Consider the following 778-nt stretch of genomic DNA (forward strand, 5'->3'; position numbering starts at 1 on the left):
CTGCTGTGTTTTGAGCCAGCAAGAGATTCAATGTTATTGAAAGGCCTGAAATATCTATAATACGTTTCCTGCAGATGGCACAGTTATTTACCACAATATCCCAGGCCTGCCCTGTTACTGCATTCCACGTTGTTACTTCAAAGCACCTCGTGCCTGTGCCGCTGCTGGTGCCACTTGGGGTGTCCACATATATCGCTGCTGGCATTTTGGAAACACATGGTCTGTCTGTTTTATTATTTTTTTAATCTGATGAAAAGTATGTATTTTAAAGGAATTAGCAGGGAAATTAGTAGATAATTAAGTTCATATTATCCATTCTTGTAAGTAAGAGAGTTTTGTTCTTTTCAGTAATGTCCATCTTCTTGGTTATGTAGTACATGTCACTGCCTGAGTCATAGAAAATCAGGTCTGTCCTGACATGCAAGTCTCAGATGTCCTTCTAGAATAGTCTATTTGAGAGTTCAGTGTGTGCACAGAATTCCAGCCTTCATTATGTGGAGTAGTCTTCAGGGTTCTTAACTCCTTCCACCTATGGCAGTACTGCCATGTGGTCTCCAAGGTTGCTGATGCCTTCCCAGAAGGTTTAACATTCCAGTGACTGGGTAGAGTGGGGAGTGGGGAAGCATTAAAGTGGAGACTTTAATGGGTAGTACAAAAATGACAGTTGTGGGGAGGCTTCTCATTCCCTCAGCCTAAGTCTTTTTTTTTTAATTGTGAAAATACTGTACAGAGGGGTTACAATTACATGGGCAAGATAATGAGTACATTTCTCATCAAG

Source organism: Dipodomys ordii, unplaced genomic scaffold (assembly GCF_000151885.1).
Source record: "Dipodomys ordii isolate 6190 unplaced genomic scaffold, Dord_2.0 Scaffold113, whole genome shotgun sequence".
NCBI lineage: Eukaryota > Metazoa > Chordata > Mammalia > Rodentia > Heteromyidae > Dipodomys > Dipodomys ordii.